This window comes from Pipistrellus hanaki (assembly GCF_964339955.1).
Source record: "Pipistrellus hanaki genome assembly, chromosome: 1".
Classification (NCBI taxonomy): domain Eukaryota; kingdom Metazoa; phylum Chordata; class Mammalia; order Chiroptera; family Vespertilionidae; genus Pipistrellus; species Pipistrellus hanaki.
Window position 1 is genome coordinate 89,312,087 of NC_140503.1, and position 13,999 is coordinate 89,326,085.

The 13,999-nt window shown below is 42.7% G+C and overlaps 1 long non-coding RNA gene across 1 annotated transcript in view; it reads right to left on the reverse strand.

Moving 5' to 3' along the window:
• Nucleotides 1-11,207, reverse strand: part of LOC311618861 — a 63,687-nt gene extending 52,480 nt beyond the window's left edge. The window contains exons 1-2 of the long non-coding RNA XR_014794388.1: nt 10,693-11,207; nt 2,995-3,190 (exon numbers count right to left, since the gene is read on the reverse strand). This is a non-coding gene — a long non-coding RNA (uncharacterized lncRNA). The remainder of the gene's footprint in view (nt 1-2,994; nt 3,191-10,692) is intronic.
• Between the last annotated feature and the right edge of the window lie 2,792 nt (nt 11,208-13,999).

The following is a 13,999-nucleotide window of genomic DNA, read 5'->3' on the forward strand; positions in this document are numbered from 1 at the left end:
AATGAAGGCACAGAGAATCATTATGGTAAGAAAAGATGAGAATATCATAAATCTGATGTTAGAGGTGAAAACATTCTATTAAAATTTAAAAATATGTAATTTATGGTCTCTGCCTTTGTGATCATGTAGGGTAAGCACTTTTTATATCATAATTCAATGTGTCAAATATTAATTATATTCATCTATTAGATGGAAATAAATGTTTTTAAATTTGAAATACACTTGGGGCAAAAGTTTGGGGAAATAAACTGTCATATACACTTTGGCTGGAGTATAAACTGATACAACTTTTGGAGACCAATCATAACTTACTATCCTACATGATCCCTCATTCTCACTTCTTCTGTCTTGTAAAAACATAAGCAAAAGTAATTTAAAAATATGTATATAAGAATACTCATCACAATTAACTTAAAAATTTGTTGAGTATATGTGTATAAAAAGTATAATCATATAAAAACTCTGTCAATATACAGTATATGTTACATGACTGGAGGTGTTTTGTTCTGAGGAGACTGGTGAAGGAAAGGGAAAGATATGCACGTTCACTTTTTACTGTATGGAGGTATGTATTTTTTACATACACAGGCACAAATTTCTTATATAAAGATTCTTAAGTATCAAATTGAGCACTTAGGTTTATAGCAGTTCCACACAGGGACACCTAAGCTAGAGTTCCCCCTAAGGAATCACTTAGAATGCTAGGTCTAGAAGATCAAAGGATGCAAAAACTAGTTGCCCATAGAACTGCAGTTGATTGCCTAAAATTTTTGATTTATTGATTCTTCAGATATGAATTTGAATAAAAAATATAGAGTTAATTATTGACCTAACAATCCCTGGAATCAACCATTTTATATTCAAACGCTGATTCTCAACTAAATCATCTGGGGCGTATCAACATGTAACTGCTGAAAATGCAAATGATATAATCCCAATCTCATTGAGTAAATTATGCAACCCATGTAGTTTGATTTCTAAATGACAATGGAATTCCTTAATTAATATACATTTTAAAGAAACATTCTACACTCATAATAATCTTTTTCTTTTTCCCCCTTTTCCACATTAATGTGGCCATTGTGATGATACAATTTCCATTTTGAAAAATTATATTTGCTACAGCATGAAAGATGGTGGCTCATGATAAAGATCATTTATAGAAAGGGGTAGCTCTGGCAAGGCGAAGGTCTGGTCTGCCCTTTGTTGGGCAGCCTTCTCAATAGCAGTTCTTTCTGCTTATATGTCATGCTTGAAGTAAAACTGTTTCTTTCATATTTTATATATTTACCTCTTACTTTTCAGCCTTAATCTGGTTTTCCACCTAGCATTGTTCCTCCAATCTGTTTTTATTTTGTCTTAGCCTCTCTCCATATTTAATCTGACAATAACCCATGGAAGTGGGGGAAAGAGAGCCAACAATAATGGGTATGTATCAGGTATTATGTGAGGTGCTTTTCTTTTTTTCTTTTTTTTAAATATGTTTTTATTGATTTTTTACAGAGAGGAAGAGAGAGGGATAGAGAGTTAGAAACATTGATGAGAGAGAATCATCGATCAGCTGCCTCTTGCACACCCCCTATTGGGGATGTGCCCGCAACCAAGGTACATGCCCTTGACCTGAATTGATCCCAGGACCTTTCAGTCCGCAGGCTGTCTCTCTATCCACTGAGCCAAGCCAGTTTCAGAGGTGAGGTGTTTTTCATGCATTTGTCACTTAATTCTCCTAACAACACTGCAAGATGGTTCTATAACTGTCACTTTCCCAGTAAAAGAACAGGTTCAGAAAAGCTAAAAGCTAGCCTCAGACCATGCCTCTTCTAAGTAACAGTCTGTTGGGCTCTAAAGGCTAAATTCTTTCCAATTAGCCACACTTAATCAAAAAATGTATGTATAGTTCTCATTTATATCACTTGCTGTCTAGATCTTCCCATAGTAAATACTGTGAAGAAAAAGAAAAAAGAGGATTCTGAGGATTTTGACCTGAACAACTGAGTGACTGGCAGTGCCATTTAGTGCAGTGAAGAATTCTGGGGAGGAGCCAGCTAACAGGTGGCATGTTGATTACACTGGACCTATTTCATCAGGGAAGGTGCCAAGATTTTTCTCTTTGGAACAGGCATTCATTCCGTATTTGGATTTGTTTCCCTGGCTGTCGTCATGCTGCCACCAGAACTCTCTATGGACCTGCTGGGTGGCTTACACTCTTATCATAGTCTCCCACATAATACTACTGTGACCAAGGAATTGCTTTTAAAGGAGATAAGTAAGCCAGTAGACTAATGCCCACGAAATTCCCTAATCCTGTTATGATCCCAGCACCAGAAGCAGGTAGCTCAGTAGAAAAGAACGGTCTGTTGGCAGCCAGCTCCGCGCCAGCTGGAGAAGGACTCACAGTGAGGAAGCATGTGCTCTCGCCAGCATTGTGCTTCTCCCCTGGCCAGGGCACACGTGGCCAGGAATCCGAGGCATAGAAGCAGTGGAGGAGGGGACTTCTCAAAATTATACCAACCAACCCCAATCCTTTTTACTCAAGATTCTATTTGGAGATTCGGGTATCTGAAGGAAATGCTTTTACCCGGAGACACAACCTTCCAAAAATGACCCACTGGGATAGCATTGTAGCCAACCAATGAATATTACGCCAGATTTTATTTCAGATGGAAAATTAAAGAAATTGGGTGTTCTTTTTTTATTATTTTATTGATTTCAGAGAGGAAGGAAGAGGGAGAGAAAGACAGAAACATCAATGATGAGAATCATTGATGGGCTGCCTCCTGCACACCCCCTACAGGGGATTGAACCTACAACCCAGGCATATGCCCTTGACCAGAATCCAACCCAGGACCCTTCAGTCCACAGGCTGATGCTCTATTCACTGAGCCAAACTGCTAAGGGCCAAATTGGATTTTCTTACACCCAAATATCATGCAGCTCTTCACATCCATTACATGTCATGCAGATTTTCCAGGTCTCAGTGTCTTCCATTCTTACCTTTTGTAGCCTCCAGGGCCAAGTCTTCCTGCTGTCATGTTCTCCTTTCCATGCCCCTCACTCCAGTTGGGTATCTGCTGCCTGAAGAAGGCTGCCTGCTGTCCTTGCACAAGATTGTCAACATCTCTGCCAACAGTCCTTTACCCAAAGTCTTGCTCAAAAGAAGACACTTTTGTCTTTTCTCTTTGTTTCTTGCCTGCAAACAACAAACAAAAATGCTATTAATAATTATTGACCAGCCGAAACCGGTTTGGCTCAGTGGATAGAGCGTAGGTCTGCAGACCGAAAGATCCCAGGTTCGATTCTGGTCAAGGGCATGTACCTTGGTTGCAGGCACATCCCCAGTAGGGGGTGTGCAAGAGGCAGCTGATCGATGATTCTCTCTCATCGATGTTTCTAACTCTCTATCCCTCTCTCTTCCTCACTGAAAAAAAAAAAAAAACAATAAAAAAAAATTGACCAAAGAACCAGCATTGTCTTCATTTACAGAGAGCCAAGACTCTCCCATCCCTCACCCCCCAAAACAAGAAGAATGCCACTGGCTTGAATGTACAAGTCACACTAGCAAACCAGAACACTTCTTATATGCCTTCCAACACAGGGTGACTCGCCAGTTCCTTCTATTATAGAATAACAGGTTCTCCTTTCATGGCACCAACAGGCCAAGTCTAGAAAACTTCCTCAAATCAACAGAGTGGGTACCAATTAGTCAGGCCTTAACTCAGGTGTACAAGAAATGTAACTTTACTTCATTTTTTGTAACAGTGATATATATATATATATATATATATATATATATATATATATATATATATATATATATATTATGTATTATAGATAGATATAGAAGATATAGGTATAGATATAGATATAGATATAGATATAGATATAGATATAGATATAGATATAGATATAGATATATAGATAGTCTCAGACCATTCTGTAAGGTGAGAAAATAAAATCTTAGCCAATTAGGTTATGATTTCATAACAGTTGAGGCTTTCCCCTCTCTCTCCTGGTGCTGCATCTAAACTCTGGGAATTGAGGTGTGGAACTTTGCCTGGCTTTGCTGGCCTCTGGGGAGGCCTCCCTTGGCTCTGGTTCAGCACCCTCTTGCCGTCCTCTGGCTCTCTGTTCTGGGTGCACACTAACTGCTCTCAGCCACACAGGAAAATGCTCAGCTACTCCTGTGCCCCACTGGATGCAGGGGACACTTAGGATGCCCCAGGCCCATGGGCCCAGACACCCTTTTGGGTCATCTCTCCTGCATTGCCTTTTCTCCTCTGAGGAGGCCCATTTGAGAATCGTGCTGCATCACTTACCTGGGGTTATTATTAGTGAATTGGAACTGTGGAACTACAAGTGGCTGCCTCTCCACAAAGGGAGCACATGCCTTTTCCCTCTCCACATTTCCCACTGTGCCTTGGTCAAGAATGGGGCGCAAGCTGAGCCCCTTTGGATCAACTACTTAACACTCTTGCAATTTTCAAAGTACTTCCAGTTTGCAAAGTCCCCATACTCACCTTTAATCCTGTTTGACAGTTCACTGCCAAATATTCCATTTTACACTGACCCAATCAGGAGCAAAGTAGATACTTATTCTTTCAGAAATATTTAGAGGTTGTTTCAAAAGCAAAACAAAACAAAAATATCATCCAGCTTTGTAAACTGGAATCTTCTGCCCATGCAGTTTGTCTGCAGTGGCTTCAGGAATTCACGGCAGGTCGAGGGGATGCCAGTCTGCCTGCAGCCTGGGGTCCCCTACCTGGTGGTCAGAGCCAGGGTCCAGGATGTGGAGCTCTGAGCTACAAGCTACAAAGCCTGTCTGTCTCCAGGACAAAGTTCAGGTCACTTATGAATTCACAGAAGAGCTTTTAAATTCTCCTTTTCTTAATCTGAAATTCCTTCCTTTTGATGACTGTCCTGTGTAGATTCAGAAACTATTGCAGTTTTTCTAATGAAGTCTCATTTTGGCCCACTACTCCTTCTAAATCAATGATTTCTGAGACGCTTGCCTCATCTCTGCACACCAGTTTTCTCATGTCCTTGAAATGACCTGTTCCTTGAAATGACCATCCTAGGGTTTAACAGTCTATTGAGCAGATGTATACTTTGATCTAAGTCAGTTATTTAATACCTGTGATTCAATTTTCTTCTATAAAATTGGGCAACTTATAGTATCTATAGCATAACAACATGTAAGGCTTTTAGAAAAGAGCCTGGTGCATAGAAAACAGTCAGTAAATATTACAGTTGTCCCTCGGTATTCATGAGAAATTGGTTCCAGGACCCACCTCAGATATCAAAATCCATGGATGCTCAAGTACCTTATACAAAACTAGAGGCCCAGTGCATAAAATTCGTGCATGGGGGGGGGGGGGGGTGTCCCTCAGCCCAGCCTGCAACCTCTCCAAACTGGGACCCCTTAAGGAATATCAGACTGACTGTTTAGGCCCAATCCTACTTGGAGGGCAGTTGGACATCCCTCTCACAATCCAGGACTGCTGGCTCCCATCTGCTCACCTACCTGCCATCCTGATTTCCCCTAATCACTTCTGCCTGCCAGCCTGATCACCCCCTGACATCTTGATTGATGCCTAACTGATCCCCTGCCAGACTGTTTGTCCCTAACTGCTCTCCCGTGAAAGCCTGGTCACTCCTAACTTCCCTCCCCTGCAGGCCTGGTCCCCTCTAACTGCTCTCCCCTGCAGGCCTGGGTCCCCCTGCAACTGCCCTTTCCTGCAGGCCCGGTTGCCCCCAACTTCCCTACATTGCTGGCTTGGTCACCCATAACTGCCCTCCCCTGCAGGCTTGATTGCCCCCAACTACCCTCCCTTGCAGACCTGGTCCTCCCAACTGCCCTCCCTTGCCAGCCATCTGTGGTGGCCATCTTGTGTCCACATGGGGTCAGTCATCTTGTGTGTTGGATTGATGGTCAATTTGTATATTATCCTTTTATTAGATAGGAGGATAGAGGTCTGGTGAACAGGTATGGGCCAGCCGGTTTGCCCTGAAGGGTGTCCCAGATCAGGGTGGGGTTCCTTTGGGGCATAGGGCAGCCTGGGCCAGGGGCCTGTGGTGGTTTGCAGGCCAGCCACATCCCCCAGCAACCCAAGCAGAGGCCCTGGTATCTGGGATTTATTTATCTTCTATAATTGAAACTTTGTAGCCTGGAGCAGGGCCAAGCCTTCTGCTGGCTCCATGGCCACAGCCATTTTGGTTGTGTTAATTTGCATACTCATTCCTGATTGGCTGATGGGCATGGCTCGTTGATGTATCATAGGTATGGTCAATTTGCATATTACTCTTTTATTATATAAGATGGTGTGCTGATTTGCATATGATGTACATACATTCTTCCATATACTTTAAATTATCTCTAGATTAGTTATAATGTAAATAGTTGTTATACTTATTGTTTATGGAATAAAGTCAAGAAAAAAGTCTGTACATGTTCAGTATAGATATAATCATCCTAGGCCTGTCAACATAGTGTAACTTCTTTTGCTGCATATTTGCAATCTATGATTGGTTGAATCTGCGGATATGGAGAGCAGACTGGATTATTATTATTATTATTATTATTATCAATTCTACATGAACCCCTACAAGCAACAGGGTCAGTGAGGCTTGGGTCACAGCTCAAATATGCAAAAAATGTAACCTTATTTTTTGTACGTCTACTTAGGGCCCATTACACTGGATTGGAAAAACTTCATTCCAGTTATTTCAGGGTAATCCATTCAGCGTCTCCCTCTCCCCAGGGTTGAGTCTAACTCCTGGGCCTTTGCGGGTGCTAATGATCAGAACGGGCCTCTGTCCCCTGTGTGGTTAAAGTCACCCTAGATGGCCCTCGCCCAGCAGCCCCGCCAGTTCCCTGCAGTGGGACTGACTCCCCAGAGAACCCTGTTTAAGTTCAGTTCGTATGCCCTGGGGAGTGTGGTAGCAGAGAACACCTCTAACAAGAAGTCAGTTTCTTTGTAGGGTTGGGGGGATCACTTTTACCCTAAGGCCCTTTCCCAAAGTAAACTGTGAGGCCTCCATTGTACATTCCAGGGAAGGGTTTTTATGTCCTAGAAGAAGAGAAAATGCTTTTAGGAGGTTCAAACATCTGGACTTTTCAGTATCAAAAGCCAGCCTTGAAAGAGTCAGGGCATTAATTTTATGCCATAACTACTAGATTGGAAAGAATACGATGTGATGATGAAAGTCAGGTTTCCCAAGCCGAAATGAAATGCAGATTCTCTAGGCTGGAGGGGAGGAGAGATGGAAAGGGAGGAGGTATCTTGGACTCTGTGTGGGAGGAGGACCTATAGTTTAGTGTGCTGGACGCTGCTGAGAGTGAAAGGGCGTTCTACCACTAATTATGCTGGAAACACAGGCCACACCAGGCGAACCGGGGTTGTATGTTCCCCCTACATGTGGGTCTCACCCCCCACTTGCCACCCTCGGCCAGGACCAGGTGAGGATGAGGGTTTAGAACCCGCAGAAATGCTTGGGAAGAGAGGAGAGCTCTGCTCCCCTAGCTCAGGAGGAAGCTCCCAGGGCGCCCAGGAGGGGTGAGAGCGGCCACAAAGTGGGCCGTGCAGAGCGGTGGGCAGGCGGATGCAGATGCCCACACCCCAGCTGGCAGGAGTGCGGCCACATGTGGCTCTGCCCCGGAGAGGTCAGCCAGAGCTGGGAAACAGCCAGGCCTGGTGAGGCCTTGGGGCAGAGGTGGGCACAGCTCCACAGGGGCCAGATGGGAGGGCGGGCACCCCTGCTGGGGCCTAAGGGAGTCAAGGACAGCACGGGAGACCCCGCCTCTGCCCGCCCACTCCCACAGCGCCCCTCTGCATCCCCCACAACCAGCAGCCCGCCCTGGGGGAAGGGGACCCCAAACTAAGCAAGCAACACAGGGACTAGATGGAGAGCCCTCATCTGACTGACTGCGTTTCAGGTGCCGGGCAGATGGGATTGATACAGAAATGAAACGGTTATGAGTCTGATGACATGTTTGCACATCTGCATTGGTGGCCTGAGATTCACGCTCACATTACAATGAAACAGAGCGCCCCAAGTTAGAGCTTCAATTTCCAGAGACAGAATATTTCTAGGAACTTTTCAATAAAAGTCTCCTTTTATAAAAATATTGCTTTAGTGTCTAGTCTTCCAGGGCATCCCATCACTTATACATGTGAGTCTACAGGCAAAAAGGTCTGGCCTCGGGAGGAGGAACTTTGAGTAGAGAAGTGATTGCCCGTGTACAAGCATTTTCAGAGTTACATTGTTTATGATGGTGAAAACTTGGAAATTCTCTAAATGTCAGTCAATAGGGGAGTGCTTAAATAAACAGTTATATCTCCACACTACAACATACTAAGCAGCAATTTCATAAAAAGTGTTTTACATTGTTCTGAAGTGGAAAAATTCCTTAAGACATAAATTTTAAAGAGCAAGTTTTGGAACAATATGTACAGTGTGATACCATGGATGTAAACACACACCAACAAACACATGCAAACCTGTATTTAGCTATACACTCTGTGTAAGTGTAAGAAATAAAGATCTGGAAAGACATTCACCAAGCTGAAAACAATAGTTATCTCTGAGGCAAGAACTACAATTGAGAAATTGAAGGTTAAGGTAAATGTTTTTATTTTTTTTAGAATTGTTCAAATATTTTACATCAAGAATAATTTTTAATTGTCCTCTTGTAACAACCAGGAAACAGACAGGAGGAATTAGAATGATCTGAGGGGCGTGTAACTGAGGAAAGCTTATAAAGCTAAGTTTGGGGTTCAGGTGAACCACTTAGGACAGTGAGGGACCGCGGTGATGCACCAGTGGAGCTGTTACCACTCCTGGACCCGAGGAGGTCGGGGGAGGGCGGTTACAGGAACCCAGAGGACGGCTGTGAAGTGACATGGTCCTCACAGGGCAGCTCCTGGGCACAGAGCAGGGGACAAGGTGGTAGAGGGTGGACTTGGAGAGGCCAAAGGAAGACAACAGGGACATAGCCATTTCCTTTAAAGAGGATGGAAAAAAAGGGAAAATATCTAATATGTACCACATGGTTATTCCTGAGAGTTGGGATAACAGAGGTTTCAAATTTCTTCCCTTTGCTTATTTTCCAATTAAAAAACAAAACAAACAAAAAAAAAACTTATTGCTGCCCTAACTGGTTTGGCTCAGTGGCTAGAGCGTCGGCCTGCAGACTGAAGAGTCTCAGGTTTTATTCCAGTCAATGGCATGTACCCTGGTTGCAACTACATACCCAGTAGGGGGTGTGCAGGAGGCAGCTGATCAATGTTTCTTTCTCATCGATATTTCTAACTCTCTCTCTTCCGCTCTGTAAAAAAAATCAATAAAATATATTTTTAAAAAATATTTATTGCTTTAAGTTTTAAAACAATGGCCACTTGAGAAATGGAAAGAAGTCAGGTGATACCTGCAAATATGAGAGACAAGGACTAAGGTGGAGGTTACTGATTGAAGAATGTAGAAAAGGGAACAGTTAATGAGTTGAAAAGGGATATCTCAAATTTGAGGATCTTGTTGGGCCTTGAACACAGATATTTGATAGGGAAAGATTGTGTTGGTTTTTTTTTTAAAGAAATTGTGCTGGCATAATTGGCTATCCATTTGGACCCCCCCCCCCATTGAAATTATATGCACAAATAAGTCTTAGATGTATTAAATGACAAAATATAAGCATTAAAACACTAAGAGAAAATTCAGAAGAATGTCTCTAACATCTGAGTGGGAGATGCCAAAGAGAAAAGACCAACATAACTGAATACATAAAAATTAGACACATATAAAGGGAGAAAAGGCATTAACAAAGTCATAAGACAATAGGTAGAGTGATAGTACTTACACCTAATACACAAAGAGCTCACCTCACTGATAAATGAGAGAAACAGCTCATTAAATGCTGAGATGTTTATACAAATGTCACCTCACCCCTTTCTGACCTGAATTCTGAACAAATTGAGATATTTGCCAAAGAGTAAGGCAGATAGGAGCCAAAACCATGTTTAGTATTAAATAGAGGCTGGGATGGAAAACACATTCTAATATGAGAGAAAATGTCTTCCTGACACTGAGTGTGAGAAGTAGACGATGTGTCCCCTGTGAGAGCAGCACAGCCATGGAGCAGACCCTCCCCACAGGGGAAGCGAGAAGATGAGCTGAGGAGGACCCACTGAAGTGTGTTCCATTTCACCTTCAGACAGGTCACACCGCCTCTGCGAGGGGAGAGCAGGTGAAGGGGAGAGTCCCACCTGGACTGATCGTCAGGAGAGGGAGGGTGTGTTTTGGGGTAACAACTGACAGGAAAACCGAGCTTAGGATGTGAACAAGAAATTGACATCAAGCCGAAAACGGTTTGGCTCAGTGGATAGAGCATTGGTCTGTGGACTGAAAGGTCCTAGGTTCGATTCTGGTCAAGGGCATGTACATTGGTTGTGGGTACATCCCCAGTGGGGGGTGTGCAGGAGGCAGCTGGTCGATGTTTCTCTCTCATCGATGCTTCTAGCTCTCTATCCCGCTTCTTCCTCTCTGTAAAAAATCAATAAAATATATTTTTTTTAAAAAAACTTGATATCAAACCAGAGGAAGATGACAAGGGAAGGGAGGAGTTAGAAGGGGAGAAAAGAGGAGAAACCCCTCTCCTGTGTGTGTTGGTGGGTGGAGACATTGTATAAGATCCCTTACATGGGAAGATGGAAAGCCAGGAGAGGGAGGGTGCTTACTTTTTCTCAATAGATTTATGTGCTGTTTCATTTGTCATGTGGATCATCTGTAATTTCTTAAAAATCCCAATAAGTGAAAAAGCCATACAGTTTCTTTTCTAGAAAGAAAAGAGGGAGTGTTAACACTATCCAATCCAAATGCCATACACAGATTAAGTAAGAAGAATTGAGCTTTGACTTTCCTATTGGGCCATGAAGATTCATAGATACATCAGCAGGGCATTGGGGGCATGGCTGTGGCCCCTAATCTGCTTTTGGTGAAATAAGGGGATGTAGGTAATGAATGAACATGACACTTGGAGAATGCACTATGGAAAAAAAAAATAAAGATGACATGAGAGCTGGAGAGAAACAAAGGGTTGTGAACAGATTCTGTTTTATAATCGCAAAGATGAGAGCATGGTTATATGCAACAGAGAAGGTAACAATACAGAGGGCAAGAGAAGGTATTCCATGAGCTAAGACAGGTGAGACAGGCAACGGAAATCTTGACCTCTAAAACTGGTGGGAAGGAAACACAGTGAGTGCAGTTGCAGGTAAGAAGAGAAGCATGCAGATAAAAAGGGAAAACAGTTACTGGCCAGACAGATGGCAAGGACACTGCCGGGTGGGGAGGTGTGGGAAATTTGAGAAGAGAGTTCCATTTTCAGAATAGTAGTTGACAATACGGTTGAAATGGGACATGAGCAATTTGGGAGTACCAGCACCCCATAAGCACATATTAATCTAAGTTTAGTGGTTTGCATGGCAAGTGTATAAAAAAGTTAAGAGAGTTGTGGGAGTGAGGAACGCATGGGAAAAAAAACATGGTTCAATTGGAATACATTCTGGAATGAAAAAAAAAAAAAAAAGCCCAACACTTAATATTTAGAGCACCCTATACTATTGTAATAACTGCCAATTTATTTTCTTCCACTGGCTCCCATCTATAATAATAAAAGTGTAATATGCTAATTAGACCAGACGTACTTCCAGATGACCTTCCGGATGAAGCCCGGGTTGTGAGGGCCCAGGCAAGCAGTGTGGCTGCAGTCGATCGGTGGGCTGCAGCAGGTGGGCAGGTCCTCCCTTTGTGAGGCCAGGTCCCAGGTGCCAGAGGGAAGCCAGTGCCGGCAGCCAGGGGAAGGAAGGCCTGCTCTTGCACAAATTTCATGCATCAGGCCTTTAGTTAAGGTCTAAAGAATCATCTCCATCCTCTGTCTCTGAGAGTAAGGACTATGTAGTATAGGGCAAATATTTGGCAAATAACTGTCCACTGAATAATTAAGGAAAAAGAAGGATTGAGAGACTAGATCACTTAATGAGATAGAGAAGAAAGTACCCTGGTATAATAGGATTCTGTTTAATTAAATTCAGAAAATACAGGCATCTCTTCTCTACCCTAGGTGCCAAGCATACCACAGCACACAAGCAGAAGCAGCTCTGACCCTACAGAGCCTGGGGGAGGAAGGCTGTGTGAAGGACATGGAGGCTCTGATCAGAATTGAGCCATGGGACTATAAAATTTAAGATTTGGAGGTGGGGCTGCTTTAGGTGACAACTCTGTCCAACTCTCTTTTGATTAATGGTCAGAATTGCCCAAGCCCGATGGGGAAAGGAAGAAATTTCCAAGCTAAGTTTATGGATGGGGGAAGAGAACAGTGTGCCCTTGTGGGGGGATTGTAAATTGGTGCAGCCACTGTGGAAACAATATGGAGGATCCTCAAAAAATTAAAAATGGAATTACCATATGAGCCACAGATTCCACTTCTGGGTATTTACCCAAAGAAATTCAAAATGCTAATTCAAAAAGGTATATGTGCCCCTATGTTCACTGCAACATTATTTACAACACCCAACAACCTAAGGATTAAGAAGTACAAACTGGCAGTTGTGTAAACAGTTATGGGGATGTAAATACAGCACAGGAAATACAGTCAATAATATTAGTTATGTTTGGTGCCATATGAATATACTGGACTTACTGAGATGATCCCTTTTTAAGGTATATAAATGCTTAATCACTATGTTGTACACCTGAATCTAATGTAATATTGTATGTCAACCATAATGGAAAAATAAAGAGTACAGCATGCTTGAGGCTGGGGAGAAGTATAGGACGTGAAGGTGAGGGAAAACAGTTGCAGCAGTTAATGGTTAAAAGCATAGCTTTGATTGAGACCTGGATTCAAAATATGATCCCTCTACCATGAGACTTAGATAAGTTCTTTCTTTGTGTGTTTTTTTAAAATATATTTTTATTGATTTCAGAGAAGGAAGAAGGAGAGAGAGAAACATCAATGATGAGAATCATTGATTGACTACTTCCTGTATGCCCCCTACTGGAGATTGAACCCACAACCCTGGCATGTGCCCTTGACCAGAATTGAACCCAGGACCCTACAATATACAGCTGACACTCTATCCTCTGAGCCAAACTGACTAGGGTTGGATAAGTTCTTAACCTCCAAGACAGTTGTTCTCAACTGGAAGTGATTTTGCCTCTCCCTCATCTGGCAATATTGGGCAATGTCTGGAGATATTTTTAGTAGTCTCAACTAAAGAGTGGGTGGGGGAAGGGTGGAGTGCTACCGACATCTAGTTGGTTGAGGTCAAGGATATTGCTAAACCTGCAACAATGCACAGGATTGCCCGCTAACAAGGAAGTATCCAGTCCCAAATGTTAGTGGTACCAAGGTTGAGAAACTGCTCCAAGAATTATCTGTAAAATAGCCCTAACCAGTTTGGCTCAGTGGATCGAGCATCAGCCTGTGGACTGAAGGGTCTCAGGTTCGATTCTGGTCAGGGGCATGTACCTTGGTTGAGGGCACATCCTCAGTGGGGAATGTGCAGGAGGCAGCTGATTGATGTTTCCCTCTCATTGATGTTTCTAGCTCTCTATCCTTCTCCCTTCCTCTCTTTAAAAAATCAATAAAATATATTTTTTTAAAAGAATTATCTGTAAAATAGTTCTAATAATTCCAACCTTTCAGAGGTTTAATGAGTATAAAATGATTTAATGTATGCCAAACTCCTGTCATATGATAAGAATGAGAATAAGAACAAAAGTAAGGAGGAATACTAAAATGGAGAGAAAAAGAAGCTATTGGCAAATTTCCCATTGCAATTTTGAATCAAGCATTTCTTTGCAGGGCATGGAAAACCATTGTTTGTTTGGATTGCTGACCAGGCACTCAATTTGCTGCAGATCTGAAGTGGAATCCTTTGGAGGTAAACTGATATTAGCTAAGATCCTAAAACTCTGTGTTGGGAAGTTTCGCCCCCTGTGA